The sequence below is a fragment of the Dromiciops gliroides genome, chromosome 1 (assembly GCF_019393635.1).
Source record: "Dromiciops gliroides isolate mDroGli1 chromosome 1, mDroGli1.pri, whole genome shotgun sequence".
NCBI classification, from domain to species: domain Eukaryota; kingdom Metazoa; phylum Chordata; class Mammalia; order Microbiotheria; family Microbiotheriidae; genus Dromiciops; species Dromiciops gliroides.
Genome location: NC_057861.1, coordinates 586,021,863 through 586,041,243, shown reverse-complemented (window position 1 = coordinate 586,041,243; position 19,381 = coordinate 586,021,863). Strand labels below are relative to the sequence as shown.

At 38.5% G+C, this 19,381-nt stretch overlaps 1 protein-coding gene across 7 annotated transcripts in view; it reads right to left on the bottom strand.

Annotated features, from left to right (window-relative positions):
* Positions 1-10,997, bottom strand: part of MRTFB (myocardin related transcription factor B) — a 258,398-nt gene extending 247,401 nt beyond the window's left edge. For 5 of the 7 annotated variants that reach the window (XM_043996573.1, XM_043996509.1, XM_043996551.1 and 2 more), the window contains exons 1-2: positions 10,565-10,610; positions 2,978-3,037 (exon numbers count right to left, since the gene is read on the bottom strand). The gene's annotated coding sequence lies outside the window, so the exon portion shown is untranslated. Of the gene's footprint in view, positions 1-2,977; positions 3,038-10,005; positions 10,025-10,564; positions 10,611-10,959 lie in introns of those variants that run through there. The other 2 variants (XM_043996516.1, XM_043996525.1) reach the window with 2 other exon arrangements.
* Positions 10,998-19,381: the final 8,384 nt, after the last annotated feature.

Sequence of the window (19,381 nt, the reverse complement as noted above, 5' to 3'; positions counted from 1 at the left end):
GCAAGGGTTGGAATGGCAGAGGGGATAATTGAGAAGTTACAGTAATTAGTTTTAAAAAGCACATCAATAAAATACCTGTAAAACATTCTGACACAATAGTGTCAGTGTTGTATGTAAATAGTTCAGCGAATATAAATATAGTAAACTCATTTTTTGGTTCTTTTAAAAAAAATTTTTCTCAATTACATGAAAAACAATTTTTAACAATTGTTTTGTTTAAATTTTGAATTCCAAACTCTCTCCCTCCCTTCTCTCCCCCCTCCTTAAGAAGGTAAGCAATTTGCTATAGATTGTTATCTGATTATGTCCAAATCTTCCTGACCCCATTTGGGGATTTCTTGGAAAATATACTGAAGTAGTTTGTCCTTTCCTTTCTCCAAATTATTTTACTGATGAGGAAACTGAGACTAACAGGGTTCAGTGACTTGCCCAAGGTCACACAACAAATAAGTGTCTGAAGCCAGATTTGAATTCAGGAAGTAAAGTCTTCCTGACTTCAAGCCCTCCACTTTATTCACTGAGCCACCTAGCTGCCCTTGTATAGATCATGCAACAGTAAATCCTCACTAATTTGTACTCTTATTAATTGAAACCCTGAAAAATCCCAATCAGGTCACGTTGAAATTTATCTTTGTACTTCTTAAGAAAATAGTTTGCTAAACAAATCAATACAAGATTTTAGCAAAATGTTCAATCTACCAAATAGAACAAAGTAGTTCAGCATTTTAATTATTTATAAGAGTGCAATTATATACTAATTAGAAATAATTCTGGTTTATGCATCCAAATTTTAGCTGAAAGGGCTAAAACAAGAGAAGACTACACTGCTGAAAGGAGCCAGATAATTGCTCCATCCTCTGCTTATTTTGGCTGTAAATACTTGGCTTAAAGAGCCAGAAAATCTTAACTGGCAGGATATAGGGCACAGATTTGTAATACTCATCTTAAATGTTGGCAATTCTTTGCTGTCCTTTATATTCTTACGGCATTTTACTAGAATTTAAACCATAAAATTTTTTAGATAAGTTGGCTCCATATAAACCTAAAATCATATTTTCCATACTACTTACATACTTAAGATTCAAATTGGTTCTGATTTTATTTAATCCCTATGGTGAATATGTGATTTTTCTTACATTACTGATTACACTTATGAAAGGACACAATATCTTGCTTAACTTGCTTATTTTTGTTCCTTTCATAAAAATACATTAAAACACAGTACAATTTTAGACAAAAATGCCGTAGCCCAAGCCTATAGCAACATTATAAAAAGAAAAACTGTCAAAGAGCAACAAATGTCAGCATAATCATGTAAATATAAACTCAGGTTTGAATTTCTTAAATATCTTAAGATTTAACTTTTTTTCCTCCAAATTAAAAAAAAAATTTGGGAGGGGGGGTTGGGTTTGGGTTTTTTTTGCAGGGCAATGAGGGTTAAGTGACTTGCCCAGGGTCACACAGCTAATAAGTGTCAAGTGTCTGAGATCACATTTGAACTCAGGTCCTCCTGAATCCAGGGCTGGTGCTTTCTCCACTGTGTTTTAATAACTTCTCAATTTTATAAAAAGACATGAGGGAATAATCTGAAAGAAAGTCGCATTTCACTACAACTATAACAGAAACCCACAATGTAAGTTTATAATAGAAAAAGGGTAAGGTGACAAAGTTGACAACTACATAACACAATATCCAAATTAAAACTCTGCATATTATTAAACAAGAAACAGCAAAATAAAATTTATGCAAAAGTAAGGTGATTTGTAAATGTCTTACATAACAAAATAAGGGGTTTATTAGATAACTGCATTTAAATATAAGTAGAAGCATGTAATGGTGCACATTGAAAATATCAATAAATGGTGAGAATCTACAATCCTTGTAAAAACTTTCACATGAACTCAAATATATTACAAAATTTCTTCAAAATGAAAGTTTTATAACATCTGTAACATATTTGTAAATCTCATACTTATGTGGTACTGTAAAATCAATGCTATTTGCAAGATTTGTTCTAGAGTTTGAATATTTAGAGAACTCTGGCTCATGTTAGTGAATAAATAGCTCATAAAATTTACTGCTCTTTAAAAACGCAAAGACAACTTTTAGCTGTAGCATAATCACAACCAATTATTTAAAATAAGGGCAACAATTTCTTTTCATTGGTAAAGTGGGGGAGCAATGAGTATAGATTATTGCAAATCCAGTCAGATGTGATTGATGTGTAAGTGGTTTTGTTTTACTATTTTTTTTTCCCCACAAGGAAAGGCACACTATTTGTGGGAGGAGTATAATCAGAAATTAGCTGGATATAAAAACAAAAGGCATCAAAGGGATAAGACAAACCAAGTATTTAATTAGTCAATCAATGTATAATCAAGAACTCAACTTTCTTGAAAAAACCGCAAAGATTATGTAACAGAGTTCTACATAAAGATGGTTAGGATGGGTCTAGTCAAATGAGAACCATAGGTATGTTTTCAGTAAAGTTATACATAATACAGAAAGGGGTTAAAATGTTCTCTTATCTAGAATACTGACCACTTAAACATAATTTTGAAGGAAGCATAGTCTGTTTGGTCCATATAGTAAGTCTACAAAAAACCAAACCAAACAGGTGAAAATTACCAGAGCTGAATAGAGTTCTAAAGCCCTGATTTATACTGGCACTGCAGTATCTTAAATATTAGATAAAGAGAGAATAACAGAATTAAGCCCAAAATACAAAGGTCAACTCATTTCATTCACATAGTTTACTTACTGGCACTGCCATCCATCACCACCAATTCTTTAAGATCACACTTTTAATGTTAAAACCAATGTGTTAAGACATAAATCTTCTTGGTGTGAAACCTTCTAACCACTCCCCCTCCCCTACCCCCACAGATTGAGGATGAACTAGGTCAAAGAAGAGAATAAAAAATGTGAAATTACATTAATTTTGAATACAAATTTTTAAAGTTAAATTTAAACTTACCTCAATAGGATTATTTAAAGTTTTTCTTGTTACATTCTCCTTAGCACATCTATTATGAACCTAGAAAAAAGGAAGAATCATCCTCAAAAGAACTGCAAATTAAGATCTGCAAAGTCTCTTTTAAGGTAAGAAACAGTCTTATTTATTCTTTAACGTCAGTGCAACTGAGGGAAGCTCAAAGCAAAAGTGTTTTTCAAATCAATTTTACCATTTACATGCTCAAAAATTCACAAAGCAACACAATTATCATTCTTTAAACATAAAAGACATACCTTAGGTCAAATAAAACATTAACTAGTTAAACATTGGCAAATTAATTGGTAAATGTAACTAATAAAGGGCAGCTAGGTGGCGCAGTGGATAAAGCATTGGCCTTGGATTCAGGAGTACCTGAGTTCAAACTTGGCCTCAGACACTTGACACTTACTAGCTGTGTGACCCTGGGCAAGTCACTTAACCCCCATTGCCCAGCAAAAAAAAAAAAAAGTAACTAATAAAACATACTAGTTAAAACATAAAAGTTTAGACCTCCAAATTGAAATTTTGACCCTACAACTAAGCCATGCCACAGAAATGATCACTCACACTTGTGACTTTTTAAACATTTTTTTACTTATAAATGAACATATCCCTTGGTAACCAATTTGGCTACATTTCCATATATGCATATATATATATACACACACACATATGGATATACACACAAATATATATTTATATTCCAGGAGTGGTCTTTAGGAGCCATTAATTGGCAAATTTCAGTTAGACTATAACTCCTAAAGTCCCTTTCAGCTCTAATATTCTATGATTCTATTAAATGTTTTATTGAGAAAGATTGCATATATAACTAGCATCATAGCACAGTGGAAAGAAAATTGGCCTTGCAGCCAGGAAGACCTGGTTTCAAGTCTAGCCTACACAAGTCATTTAACCTCTCACTGCTCTAGGAAACTCTCTAAGGCTGTAAGTTGCAGAGAACCTGCATTAGTAGAGAGAGTTTATTCATGGGAAGTTCCTTAGATTAATAAAATTTGTCAACAATCATAATACAAAACTTATGTGAAAAACAGGTTTATTACAAGAGAAATGAACATGTATGTGGAACCCAAAGAATTCACAATCCTGACAGAAGTTTTCATATTTATTACAGTAGAGCAAAAGGAGGAAAAAACAGGAAGGGGTGTAGCACAGGAGGGGACAGGTGTAATAAAGGCAGGTAAAAAGACAAAAGCACTACTGAAGGGGGAGCAAAGTAATGGCAGAAGCTACATTCTTTTCCTTCAGAAACTGCTAGACTATGAAGATAGGAGGATCTGCTTATCTGCAAAGGACCCCAGATACACAAGCATTTTCCCAGCCTGGCACAGATTGGCTGGTGACTGTCTTGCCTCCCAAGGACACACAGGAAATCCAGCTTGGGGTGCAAACAACAAATTATGTCAGCTGGGTGGGGCTCTGTCCTTGACACATTCAGGGCCTCCTGCGTGCTCTGGATCCAGTGTTTCTGGAAAATATAGCAACTCAAAGACAAGTTCTGGGGATCCCTTAACAAATCTTAGGTCTTTGTAGTCCCTATCCAAATAGCTGGCATTAGACCAACCTTGAAAATCATTTTCAAATATGTCAGGGACTTCTCAAAATAAGGTGCACCACTGAGTGCTACTGTTCTAACCCTTCATTCTTCAGTTGCTTTATCTTCTCCTCCCCTCAATGCCTTTGCTCAAGCTGTTCCGTCTTTATGAAGCCTTTCACATTGGTTAGTACTCCTCCCTCAAATAACTATGTATTTAACAGTGAACAAATTGTACCACCCCAGCAGAATGGAAGGTCTTTGAGGGCAGAGACTATTTCACTCCAGCAACTAGCAATCCCTGACGCAAATAAATGTTTATTAATTCTTATGAATGAGTAAATCATAACAGCAGTATATAGGTATTCATCAGACTCCTAGGCAAGTCTGTCCACTACTTATAATTTCTATCTCTTACTATACATTTAAGAAATCTACGTGATCTATCAGATTGGTTAATATGACACAAAAAAGGAAAATGATAAATGTTGGAGAGGATGTGGGAAAATGAGGACACTAATGCATTTTTGGTGGAGTTGTGAATTGATCCAACCATTCTGGAGAGCAATCTGGAACTATGAGCACAGGACTGTAAAACTGCATATACCCTTTGACCCAGCAATACCAGTTCTAGGTCTATATCCCCAAAAGATTATAAAAAAGGGAAAAGGACCCACATATACAAAATATTTATAGCTGTTCTTTTTGTGGTGGCAAAAGAATTGGAAATTGAGGGGATGTCCATCAACTGGGGAATGGCTGAACAAGTTACAGTATATGAATGTAATAGAAAACTATCATGCTGTAAGAAATGATGAGTAGATTTCAGGAAAAACTCAGAAAGACATGAACTGATGCTGAGTGAAATGAGCAGAACTAGTAGAACACTGTACACAGTAATATCAACATCATGTGATGATCAGCTGTGATAGACTTAGCTCTTCTCAGCAACACAATCATGCAAGACAAGTCCAAAAGACTCATAATGGAAAATGCTCTCCACATCCAGAAAAAGAACCATGCAGTCTGAATGCAGACTGAAGCATACTATTTTCACTTTTTTGGTTGATTTTTTATTTGTTTGTTTCTTCTTTTTTGTGGTTATTCCCTTTTGTTCTGATTCATCTCTCACAACATGACAAATGTGGAAATGTGTTTAACATGACTGTACTGTATAACTTATATCAGACTGCTTGTTGTCTTGAGGAAGGTGGAGGAAAGGGAAGGAGGAAGAAAAATTTGGGACTTAAAAATCTTACAAAAATGAATATTGAAAACTATTGTTATGGGGTTAAGACTAAAGTTTAAACTGGCCAGCTAAACTGAAGGACAAGACACACCTTGAGAAGCAAGAGAGATAAGCCCGTTAGGCACAGCTGCTGCCTGAGTGGCACCAAGGGGACAGAGATAGCTCCAGAAGTTAGGACTACCTCCCCTCATTTCAGCTTCCCCCACCCCCAAAGGGAACTTTCCAGTCACATGATCACCCCATCTGTCTCACCAGCATCCATCCTCTATAAAAGCTTTTGCCTTTCTCCTGTTCAGGGAGTTAGGTATCTCAGAAAACCAAGTGTTTAAGCCATCTCCCCACAAGAGAAGTCCAAGGACTTCTTAGTTTCCTTTCTCTAGCACCTAAATCAAAGAGTATTTTATTCTAATTGGATTTATGTGCTAGAGGGTATAATTCTTTAAAGAGGAATGCCTAAGGACCCCCAAACCAACCAATTTCCCTGTGACAACTATCTTTACATGTAATTGGAAAAAATAAAATACTATTTAAAAAAAGGCTATGTAATAAGTTGTCTTATCTGAATTTTACAGGAAGAAAAAGTGACTTCTCAAACTCCAGTGGCTCCCTATTATGTCTAGTGCCAAATACAAACTCCTGTTTTGCATTTAAGACCCAAAACAATATGTCCCCAACCTACCTTTCCACTCTCATATAACATTCCCCTTCGCACAACTCTATGGTCTTATTGCTCCTCACCTATGGCATTCTATTTATAGCCTTTACAGTGGCTGTCCCTGAATACTGGATCACAATCCAGTCACATCTCCCTGGTTTCCTAAAAAACTGAGCTCAGACAATACCTTCTGTGAATCTTTTGCTAAATCCCCTAGCTACCAGTACCCCTCCTTACTCCAACATCACAGTGTGTGTGTGTGTGTGTATACACACCTATATATCTACATTGTTGCATCTACAAGTCATACTGCTTCACTTTTGTCTTTATGTGTCCTGCACAGTGTCTAGTACAGATAGGTGCATAATAAATGCTTGGTGGTTGATTCATTTTGTGGATGTAAAGGAACAGGATGCCAGCTAGGAAAAAAACATGCAGGCACTCCAAAGGCTCCAACTCAGTTAAAATGTAGAGATAGATTGACTAAGACAGATGTGAAAAGGCAGGAGTTGGGGGTATGGTTAAATAAATGTTCCTTTTGAATTTCTACATTAGCCTTTATGGCAAGAATGTTATTTGGTATTAATATTGATAATCTTCTCCTTAAGTGAGTTAGGATCTCATTCACAGTACCTCATATCTGGTCCTAGTTTTGACTATCACTAATGTTGACTTTGATTATATAGGTGATACATCACCTATATAAGGGACTTCAAGTAGATGATCTTTAAGGTCCCTTCCAGTTCTGAAATCCTATCATTTGTACCTTCTTCCCCCTTCCAAATATGTATCTTTTGGGTAGCTAGGTGGCACAGTGGATAAAGCACCAGTCCTGGATTCAGGAGGATCTGAGTTCAAATCTGACCTCAGACACTTGACACTTACTAGCTGTGTGACCCTGGGCAAGTCACTTAACCCTCAGTGCCTCGAAAAACAAAAACCAAATATGTATCTTTTATTGTTTGTGGGTTTGGTTTTTTGGTAGGGACAGGAGTAGGGATGGGGAAAATTATACTATATAGCAAAGAAAGCCTATTAAGAGAAGCAGTATTAAGTAAAGGAATATCTAGTAATTTGGGTTTAGGTTACATGTAAACTTCATTAAAATTACTTACAAGTAGTACTAGAATAAAAATGAAACCAGAAGCTGAAGCACCTAGACAGGTTTGCTGACTGAAAAAAAGACCACAAAACCTCCTGTGGATTATGTGCTTCACACAGATTAAAAACAAAACGCATTGGAAAGTAGGTTCAGAGGAATTAGGTTCAAATTCTGGCTCTGCCACTTACTCCCTCTATGCCCTTGGGGCAAAACGCCTATTTTTTCCCCCAGACCTAAATATCCTTATCTGCAAATTAGGTTCTAGGACCTGATCTTTAAGATTCCTTCCAGCTCTAAATCTATGATCTATGATATTCATTTTAAAAAAGAAAGAAAAAGGAACTATAAATCACTTAATACAAGTTTTGAAAATAGTCTGCAAATGGTAAGACAGTATCCTTTTAAGAATATCTACATTTGTTAATGTCCTGAAGGTCTCCAGGGTTTGGGTTGGTTTTTTTTTGCAGGCAATGGGGGTTAAGTGACTTGCCCAGGGTCACACAGCTAGTAAGTGTCAAGCATCTGAGGCCGGATTTGAATTCAGGTACTCCTGAATCCAGGGCCGGTGCTTTAACCACTGTGCCATCTAGCTGCCCCGGTCACCGGGTTTTTTAAAAAGAAAATTAAAAATTCTTTTATCTACATGGTTTACTAGTTTTACCTCCAAACATATTAGCCACACATTTCTTCCATGAGGTTACTAAGTATTTTATTTTCTTCTGAACATTTTCCAAAATGGCTCATACATCTACAAACACTGGAAACCCTTTGTTTAATAGATACAGAGTAAAAATCCCACAGGAAATCTTCAGAACACTGACGTCTATTTCAGGTGCTATGGTCTGTAAATATTATATATCTATACAAAACAAATTTGTTTTGGGAAGTTTCTCTTCTATATATCCAGATACACTCACTGAAATACTTTGTACAGAAAAATAATATGAAATTTTAGAAAGTTAACCACATACTTCTCAGTTTGTTGCCTGTTCTATTCCTTTATCAATGCTGTGATTACTTTCACAAAATTATCATTTGATTAATGTTGAAACTGGCATAAGTAGAAGTAGTAAGATGACACCCTCCTGCCCTCCCTCCCTCTAACTGAATGGTACTGGCTAGCTAGAAGTAATGGAAATAAATTGCTCTCAACTTCGATTACTTTCCAACTCAAAAGTATTCAATTTATCTGTACACCACTAAAAATATCTATATTGGCAACAATATAGATACAAAAAGTACCAAGTCAATGAATAAACAAAGGTCTTTAAGCAAGTAGCAACTTATTCTCAGTTTAAAAACTGGAAACCAATTTAGATTTCAAAATTTAAATTGTATAAATATCACCATCAACAGATGAACTTGTTTAATTTTACCTTTTTAATTTTTCCCCATCAACAAAGCCAGGAAACGTGTAAAAACTTTATTGTACTCACGAGGCCACAATTTTTAAAATAAGCAATTGCATAAATTTGGATTGTAACTCGACAATTTAAATTTTATGCTCTGGTTCTTTCCTAGGTCTCCTTCCAATCACTTAAGTGTCAAAATACTTAGCATCATTAACAAAAGGGTTTCCACTAAGCCAAATGCTATAGGAGATAACTTTTCAGTCTCTATGGTGGATACCAGTAAATATTTTGCCAACGTACAAAGATGGGCCTTTTCCAAGTATGCTCAGCGAAGGCAACATAAAAAGGGGTCTATAAACAACTTTTGAATATGTGTGAGCTTTTTCGTAATAGACCTTTAAAACCACTTAAGAATGCCAGCTCAATTCTATTATTCCCTAACAAAAAGGTCACATAAAATTGAGATAAGATTATTCAAAAGATGAAAAAAGCTGGGAAATTTTTCCATTTCATTTCCTGGGGGCTTCTGCAGAATTCCACTTTATACACTCCCTTCCTCCGAGTGCCAGTCATCGAAATCACTAACAGTTCCCTACAAGTCTCGTTCATTTCCACTTACGTACCCTATGGTGGGGAGAGGAAAGAGGGAGAAGGCAAGGGATGTTAATATTAGTATGGTTTCGGCTGAACTTCAAAGAACCCAGATCATATAAAGAAGCTGCTTTCTGACCCAGGTTGCTTGATGAGGAAAAGTGAACTACCTGTGAGCAAGAAACCTGGGCGTAATCCTGTGAAACTGTGCTATTACCCGTCCTGCTCAGAGTCTATTCTCGGTAGTCCAGTCGATGAAATAATCGACTATGTCGCCCGTAAAGTTAATAATAATGACAATAATAGTGGTTGATCCAGGATGGCCTTGGAGCCAGGAAGACCTAGGTTCAACTCCCATTTCAAATACATACTGTGACTCGGGCAACTTTCTAAAGGGGGGGGGTGTTATATATTTATAATGCATATATTTGTAAATGCTTATATACATATAAATATACACACGTAGCAGAGAAGGTGCCGACCTGCACTGGTAGAGGGAGTTTCCTCACCAAGGAGTTCCCTGTGCCAGTGAAATCCCACGTCCAAATCTGAATCTCCGACAATATTACGGCCGCGCTGGGTCATTTACCAGAAAAGTTTGTGATCCTCACTGAGCAGGGTTGGGTTGGGGTGGCTCTGTGTGTGGGCGCCTCATCTCGGGGAGCCCCCCTCCGCCCCCCGGCTGGTGGGGCGAGCGAGGGGGCCTGCCGGGGAGGCCCCATCCCCGGAGATGGGGGGATGGAAATAAGAAAAGGGGGAAGATGCTTGGGGTCAGCGCCCCTGCCTCAGGGTCCCGAAGACCCGCGAGGAGGGGGTTGGAGGGCGCTGCGGGAGGGAGGGAAGGAGGGAGAAAGGGAAGGAGGGAGGGGACTCGGGTGGGGGCGGAGGGCGGCACCGCCACGAGGGAAGCGGGGTGATTGCTTTCTCCACTCCCCCCCCCCGCGCCCACGACTACACCCTCCCCCAGAGCCACCTACACTACGGGCAGCGAGAACCCCCGCACACCTCCCGCACCGCGTCGCTCACCCCCTCCCCAGCCTTTCACCACCGCCACCGCCTCCAACTCACCTCCCCAGCCACCCCCGGCCGACGCCGCCGTCGCCGCCGCCGCCGCCGCCGCGGGATCTCGCGAGACTTCCCCCCCCCCTCCGCTACCTCCCGGGTCTCCCATCGTCCCCCCCCCCCTCCCCAAGGCCCAGCCGACACGTTTGGGGCGTTGTGGGCGGCGCCCGGGGCCTCGCACGGCCTGCAGTCCCCCGTGGCGCACGGCCCTAGGGACAGAGCCCTCGCACCCACCCACTCACATAATTTCCCTTTTCCAATAGCCATTCCTTTCCTGCCCTGCCCCCAGGGTTTTAACTACACTCCCTCCCTCCCCTATCCTGGTTTGCATCCCACTGGCCACAGGTCATTATCTCCCTTCCCACCCCGCCCAACCCCTCCGACCCCACCCCCCCACTCACCAGAGAGAAAGTGGGAGCGCAGGTGCACGCGGTGTGGGGTTTGCCCGCCTCCTTTCACCGTTTGCCCCGCCCTCTGGAGGGCGGAGGCAACTGGGTGGGGGTGGTAGGTGCGTGGGTCTAGCAGAAGGAGAAATCGGGGTTCTAGGAGATGAGGTGGGAAAGGGTGAGATCCTTGATGCCCAAACCTGTGCCCTATCACAGGGGTTCTTAACCTAGAGTCCACGGACCCGAACTTGGACTGGGGGGAAAAAACATACTTATTTTCACTAAACTATAACTGAAATTATTTAGAATTTATTTTTAAAAACGATTCTGAGAAGGGGCCTGCAAGTTTAACCTTCAGACTGTCCATAAGAATCATTGCCCTACTGACTTTAAGAATTAGTATAATATTAATAGAGCTGGGGGTTCATTTTCTCAGTCACTTCTCACTTCCAGCATTAAAAAAGGAAAGAAAAGAAAAGCACAAATAAAATATGCAAGGGATTTAACCTTGATATAACTACTAAATTTCTGGGCAGAGGTCGTTCTTCCTCTTTGCTTTCTATAAACAATTAATATGGGACCTTTTAGGAGAGTTTTTCCTTTCCCCTGTCTTAGAACAAGACTGCATGTAAATCATCTCAGAGCCAGACAGATAGGTGTACTTCATATTATTGTACCTTCTCATTTCATTAGCTGGTGCAGAAATTAGTCCTTTCCACACAATCATGAGTATTTACAATATGCTACATGGGACCCAGAACTGAACATTATAAATAAATAAAGCCTTTACCTTTTCTCAGAGTTTAGATTGAAGTTTAATGTGACACACCACGTGACATCCTAACTTCATGAAATTTATGGTTCAATCAGTTGATATATGATCAGTACACATAATTACAGTGCCAAATGTGCATAGTGAATGCAGCAGGTGCAAATAAAGGGGTTTATGAGATTAAAGGTGTCCCCAAAACCCATTAACTGAGGGGATCATGAAAGACTTTATGGAGCTGAAAATTGAATTGGTTTGGACAGAAATTCAACAGACAAAAAGATGATTGGGATACTTTCCAGGTATAGGGAATAACACAAACAAAGGCAGGAAAGCCTAAAGCACTCCACTCTGCATCTGCTACACTGCCTGGTTTCAATTCTGCAGGAACAAATGCCCCTACCATATTAAACTCATCTCCTCTATTCTCATCACCAGGTGGCTAAATCACACCTAGACTGATACCACCTCCCTCAGATTCTCTCCCCTCTAGTTAGAGGGGTGGAGGATAGAGTCCCAAACTGCTTCGCAATGAGATTTAAGAAGACTATATTAGCTTTCTTCGATTATTTGAAGGGCTATAGTAGAAGAGGGATCAAGCTTGTTTTTCTTTTTTTTCCCTTTTTTTTTAAGTGAGGCAATTGGGGTTAAGTGACTTGCCCAGGGTCACACAGCTAGTAAGTGTTAAGTGTCTGAGGCTGGATTTGAACTCAGGTACTCCTGACTCCAGGGCCGGTGCTCTATCCACTGTGCCACCTAGCTGCCCCCAAGCTTGTTCTTCTTGGTCCCAGAAAACAGAACTAGGAATAAAGGGTGGAATTTGCAAAGATATAAATATAGGTTCCAGATAAGGAAAAACTGCTCTACAAAAGTGAAATGGGAGATAATGGATTCTCCTTCATTAAGGGTTTTAAACATAAATGAATGAGCACTTGTCTGATGAATTTCAAAGTGGAGATTTGTTCAGACACTGATTGGATTAAACCAAAGCATCTTAAACTTTCAGTTGGGATGCCATGTAGGGCTGAGTAACTGAAGGGGACTGGGGGGGGGGGGGTCACGAAAAACTTTGCCAACAGTAAAAGGCTATGTATATCCATTTTATATACCTATATACCAGAGGTCTCGTAAAAATTTCTCTGACAAAAAGTGAAAAAGTTTAAGAACTCCTGCTCTAAAGAGCACTCTTTATACTGTCTACCATACAGTATTGATGTGAAGTAAATGTTCTTACTACATGACCTTCCTGACATTCATTCTCATGGAGAGCAGTTCTCTACTCTCATTAGCTGAAAAACCAGATCATCTGGTACCTCCCCTGTCCTATGACTAGCAAATTCCCATCTCCTACTTCCTTCATCCCTATGATTCAGATTTCTCTTCATTCTCCCTATATCACAGATCCTTCTCCACAAACTGCTTCAACTTAGCCCATCTTTTAAAAACTTCTGTGTGACCCCTCCTTTAGCTTTCAAACTAAATCTCACCACCACCCTAGACTCCTAGAAAGAGTTCCAGCCAAACTGTCCATACAACATTCCATTTTCCATCTCAGTGTGTTAGTACAGGCTGTACCCTATGGCTGGAATGCACTCCCTCCTCACTTTCACCCTATGTATGTAATCTTCCTTCAAAACTCAGTTCAAGTGCCATCTGCTATAAGAAAGCCTGTCTTGATCCCATTCATTGCTAGTACCCCCTCCAATTTCTGTGCATGTATTTTGCATACATCTCTCAACTCTAACTCCTTCTCTACTCACAACTTCCACCCTAGTTTAGTACATAATCACCTTCTGCCTAGACTCTTGCAATGGCCTCATACTTGTTCTCCTTGCCTCAGATCTCTTCCATTTAATTTTTTAATTTCTTGAAATATAGCTCTGAAAAGACAGGCTTTTAAAAAGTCCCCTGTGTTTTAAATGTAGCTTCTTGATTCCACCTTAAAACCTAAACCAGTCTGGCTTTCATCATTGAATGGCCAATAAAAACCCCAACTCAAGCTGGTGGCTTATTGTTTAGATGGCTTAGAATAAGTGTCAATAGCAATTGTTTTTAGTTGCTGACCAGAAACTCTGAGCATTATCCCCTACTAGACTGATATCTTTGCCAACTTAATTGAGCCTTCTTTTGTCTCAATTCTTACTCATTAAGTGGGCATGGCCTCAGACAAACTAAGACCTGGGAAAGACCTTAATTTAGAAAGGCCAAGGTCACCCTCTGCATTGGGGGCCATCTCCTGTTGTCTTGACTTTTATCTCACCACTGGACTTTGATGACTCTGGAGGAGAGTGTAAAACTAAGGACTTTGTGCAGCTCTGTCCCTTTCATGTCCAGTCATGAGCACATCAAGACATCACCATCATGATATCATTTGTTCTCATCCAAGAACAAAGGACAAACAACAATAACTTTGCATATATTTTGTATTTACTTATCTATGTACAAGTTGTTTCTTTCTCCCTCCTCCCATTCCTCAACACAGTATAAATTCCTTAAGGGCAGGTACTGTTTCATTTATACCTTTATATGTCCAGTACATAGCACACTGACTGGCACATAGCCTACTATATGCTTAATAGGTGCTTCTTGTTATTAAAGAGTTTGCTTTAAAAAAAAAAGAGTTTGCTTTCTCTGTTTCCTCACCATTTTATTTCTTTTTATTTATTTATTCATTTTATTTCTCAGTCTCTTATAATCTGGCTTCCACAGAAACCACTTTCTCTACTGCAACCCATGATTTCTTGAATGCTGCTACAATTGTCTTTCTTCAGTTGTTATTGATCTTTCTACAGCTTCTGACACTGCTGACCAGTCTTTCCTTCTGGGTACCTCTTCCTTTGACTTTCATGATATTGTTCTATCTTGGTTCTCCTATCTGTCTGATGGCTTCATTCCAGTCTCCTTTGCTGGATCATCGTCTATCTCTTGTCCCTTAAGCATAGTATCTTGTCTCCCAAGATACTATTTTCAGTCCTCTTCTTCCTCTATAATTTCTTTTGGTAATCTCAAATGTTTCCATGGTTTCAATTATAATCTCTCCTATCATATGTTGTTGTCGTTCAGTTGTGTCCCCATGGACCATAGCATGCCAATACTGTCCATGAGGTTTCCTTGGCAAAGATACTGGCATGGTTTGCCATTTCTTTCTCCAGTGAATTAAGGCAAACAAAGGTTAATTGACTTGCCCAGGGTCACACAGTGTGCATGTCTGAGGCTGAATTTGAATTCAAGTCTTCCTGATTCCAGGCCCAGTGCTCCTTCTACTGAGCCATGTAGCTGCTCCTATCATATAGCCAACACTAATATCCCTCTTCAAATCTAATCACTCATTGCAAACTCCCTGTTAGGCATCTCCACTTAGATATCTGATTGGCATCCCAAACTAAACATATCTAAAATGGAAAACTTTCCTCTTAAACCACCCCTCTTCCAGACTAAGCTATTTCTATTGAGAGGAGGACATATCCTGATCCTTTCAGTGACCAGTTTTATAACCTCAGTCATCTCTGAATTGGCCATCTCCCTCACCTCCCATATCCAACTAGTTGTCATTCTTTTGATTCTACCTAAATGGGTGGTGGGGGTGGTGGGAGGGTGGCCCTTCTATTTATACTTACCCCCAGCATGTACAATGTTATACCTAATTTGGTGTTTGTAAGAATCTCTAGCCCTTCCAATTTACCATCCAAAAAAATAGGGAGAAAAAAGAACAAATATCTAAAATGACTTTTTAAATCAAAGATACCATTTAAAAAAGAAACAAACAATACTGGATAGACTCCCACATTGACATTTTATCTCCCACCTTCATATATTCCCATGAGCCATCCTCCTTTTGTGGAATGCACTTCTACATTTACATCTTTCTTAATTTTCCTCTAATACTGAGCCCAGGTGCTATTTCCCCTTTGATTCCTCACTTGTGAATGCTCTATTTCCAATTATCCTAGGTTGCCTTCTCTGTTTTTGCACTTGTCCCTTTCATTCTCTATCTTGTTTAATACCATACATATTGTGTACATATTAGCTTCTTGAGGGCAGGGATTTATTTTTCTTTGTATCCCTAACAACTAGTGAAGTACTTTGCATGTAGCAGATTCTTAACAAATGCTTGTTGAATTCAATCAAATTGGACTTAAAGTATTGTAGTATTTATACAACAGACCACCTAGTATGTTTATCTAGAGATCTGGGAGGCAAGGTGTTTTAGTGGAAAGAACAATGAATTTGAAATCAGCAAGAGGGTAGCTAGGTGGCACAGTGGGTAGAGAGTTGGTCCAGGAATCAGCAAGACCCATCTTTGTGAGTTCAAATGAAGCCTAAGACATTTACTAGCAATGTGACCCTGGGTAAGTCCCTTAACCCTGTTTGCCTCAGTTCCTCATCTAAAAAATGAACTAGATAAGGAAATGGTAAACAACTCTAATTATCTTTGCCAAGAAAACCCCAAATGGGGTCATGAAGGGGCAGACATGACTGAAATGACAAAACAACAACAACAAGCTTTGGTTAAAATCATGGCTCTCCCACTTCCTACCTGTGTGATCTTAAGTCATTTAATTTCTCTAGGTCTGTTTCCTCAGGTGTAAAATGGAAGAGCTAAACCAGATAGTTTTGAATGTGTCTTCAAACACTGATAATGCATGCAAACTTGTTAAGAGAAACTTTTAAGGAATATGGAAACATCTTAAGTGAGGATTTAGGATTGGTCCAAAAACAATAGATATAATTGTGGTGATTTGAAAGGATGCCATGAACCTGTTATTCCATAAGTCTGCCAATAATATTTCCACTGCTGTGGTACCTAAAATTCACATTGGACATTTCCTTAGTTTAGCACATTCCTCCAGCAGATGCCTATCAAAATACCCATTATCTGAAAAAAGATAACACAGCAGCTATTAATATAGAATTGTTTATCAGATTAGTTACCTGTTAGCTAGAAGAGAGCATAAACAGTGAATGAGACGCAAGATAGATACATTTTAATGTAGTAATTATTACAGGGGACTATGGGCAGAACCATTTCTTATACATCTTTGGATCCCCCACAATCCTTTTCTTGGACTGCTCCATGGAACTGACCTTATTTTCTCTTGTATTATAGTTGTTTATACATCTCTCCCCTGTTACATTGTACATTGTACATGTGTCTATCTTTCCCCTGTTACATTGTAACTTCCTTGGAAGCAGGGTCTTGATCTTATTTATCTTTTTATCCCTAGCATCTAATACAGGGTCCCACACATAATAGATGCCTTAGAAATGTCTCTTGACTAGAAAAGCAAGACCCAGAAGCAAACAAATATAGTAGCCCAGTATTTGATAATCCTAAGAATACAAAGTGCTAGATTAGACTCCCTATTAAAGAAGTATGAGGGGGGCGGCTAGGTGGCACAGTGGATAAAGCACCGGCCCTGGATTCAGGAGTACCTGAGTTCAAATCCGGCCTCAGACACTTAACACTTACTAGCTGTGTGACCCTGGGCAAGTCACTTAACCCCAATTGCCTCACTTAAAAAACAAAACAAAACAAAACAAAAGAAGTATGAGGAAAACAGTTTAGCAGAAAATAGATATAAACCAGAATCCTATATACATACATACACACAGGGGGAATAGATAGATGATAGACATAGATAGATTAGATGATATCTAGATAGATAGATAGACAGATGATAGATAAAATGCTTCAAATAACTAATAATGGAAATAGAAATTATAACAACTCTAAGGTTTTAATCTCACATAAATAATAAAAGACAGAAACTGTTAGTATCAGAGGGGCTATTGGAAGACAGGCATATTAATATACTGTTGGTGGTGCTTTGAATTGTTCTGACCATTTTGTAAAGCAGTTTGGAAAGCCCTCTCCTCTGGCTCACCAGAGCATATATTAACAATTTTCTGTTCTCTAAAGTTAAATTTATAATTTCTTTTTGATTAGTTTGAATACTGACTAAATAAGGTTTGTTTGCTTATGGTTTTCATGCTTCATTATTTGTGAACAAGGAGCTCCAAAAGAGAAATAGTAGTTGATACAATATTCAGAAAGGAACGGTTAATATGAATAAATAGATCACCTGGATTTGATGGAGGTGCCTTCTTATACAAAAGTATTTTTTATGAAACCCTGGAATAATAAGATTAGTAGGAGCAAAATGTCCTTCAACTGAACTCCCAAACTGAACCCAGATACCTAGCAAATAAAAGACCCCACTTAGTGACTTCTTTTCTCTCAGGATAGTAAGTCCCTATCTTATGGATATCTCAGCGTCCTCATCCTTGCCAAACCCTTTTTTTTTTTTTGAATCCTGTAATCTTATCATGATGCCTCTATTACTTCCATTCTTGTTACAGTATTTGCTTTTGGGTTGATCTGTAACTGACAATGCCCTGTAACCCATTGGCAAAGAAACCTTAAAAACCCTTAGAAGGAGAGGGTCTCTGAGCTTCTCTCTTAGGAAGGGAGTCTCCACATGATCATGTGTTATATATTTCTTCTTGGGACAAAATATTAAATTGATATTATGGGGTTTTTTTTGTCTCTGATCTGATTTGTTTTGTAGGAAGTATTAAATTCTCTGATTTAGTTCTTAACCATGTTCTCTGATCTGGTTATTATATTTCCAGGAGGACCAGTATGGGAACAAATTGTAGGAGATATTATAAGAGATTATAATTTCTACGATCTGTTTATTAATTTTTATAAGAGATTAAAGATAATTTCTCTGATCTGTTTGTAGGAGACAGGCAGATACAAAAACTATATTTTAATATTCAACAGTATCAATAAAATTTTGTCTTCACTGGAGGATAGGGGGTGTTGCAAGTGGGGGCTTCAGAGCTATATGAAAGAGAAGCATTGATTTAAAAAAATTAATAATAAACATTTTTATTTATAGTTTGGGGTTCCAATTTTTATCCCTCTTTCCCTCCCTTCCCTACCCTTCCCTGAGGCAGCAAACAATCAGATATGGGTTATACATGTATGATTATGTAAAACATTACAAAATTTGTCATTTTGTACAAGAAAACTTGATTAAAAGGAAGAAAATGAAAGAAAGTGAAAAATAGCATGCTTCGTCTGTGTTCCATCAATATCAGTTCTCTTTTTGGAGGTGGATAATATGTTTCACCAATAGTCTTGGATCATTGTATTGTTCAGAATAGTCAAGTCATTCACTGTTCTTCATCAAACAATATTGCTGTGTCTGTGTACAGTGTTCTCTTGGTTCTGCTCACTTCACAATAAATCATTTCATACATGTCTTTCCAGGCCTTTCTGAAGTCATCCTGCCTGTCATTTCTTATAGCACAATAATATTCCATAACCATCATATTATCACAGTTTAGCCATTCCCCAATTGATGGGCATTCTTTTGATTTCTAATTCTTAGCCACTACAAAAAGGGCTGCTATAAATATTTTTGTACAAACAGGTCTTTTTCTCTTTTGGGGAATGTCTTTGGGATATAAACCTAGCAGTGGTATTGCTGGATCAAAGGGTATACACAGTACTATTGCCCTTTGGGCATAGTTCCAAATTGTTCTCCAGAATGGTTGGATCTTTTCACAATTCCACCAACAGTAGATTAGCATCCCAGTTTTCCCACATCCCCTCCAATATCCAATATTTTCCGTTTTAGTTGAATCATTGATTTTTAA